The sequence below is a fragment of the Nannospalax galili genome, unplaced genomic scaffold, assembly GCF_000622305.1.
Source record: "Nannospalax galili isolate Female #2095 unplaced genomic scaffold, S.galili_v1.0 scaffold994, whole genome shotgun sequence".
Classification (NCBI taxonomy): Eukaryota; Metazoa; Chordata; class Mammalia; order Rodentia; family Spalacidae; genus Nannospalax; species Nannospalax galili.
The window spans coordinates 377,070-377,577 of record NW_008334099.1 but is presented as its reverse complement, the minus strand read 5'-3'; positions in this window follow the sequence as shown (position 1 = coordinate 377,577).

Here is a 508-nt window from a genome sequence, read left to right as displayed (position 1 = left end):
ACATACAATTGGACCAGATAAACTGATTTGTTTTTACTCTTGAGGTCGTTTGAGGATCTGTTCCTCAGGGGTCCCATGGGCTTGGGAGGAACCCCTCGATCCTTTCTTTTACCACTTCCGCTTATGAGAAGATAAGACAAAGGTCCTGCTCGACCATGGTTGGCTTCACTTGGAAGCATGAAGGAGATGATTCCTCTGTGTTGAACCTCCTCTTTGTAGGCTGGACACTGGTTCAAGTCCATCTGGTGGGGTGTCCTCGGCCTCCTTGATCAAGAGGACAGGTGACCCATCACCATTATAGGACATTTTGAGAGATGCTCATAGTCCCCTGGAACTAGTCGACCTAGGAGGAAAAGGAGCAAAAACTGTCCTTTATGTCCCTCTGACCAAATTATTATAGACCTCAAAGTATGTCTGTTAAACAACCAAGAAGGTTTGTTCCACCAGTCTGGTACTTTTAATTACTGTGTGTCATGTAGATAAATCTTGGGCAAAGACCAGTTGTTCT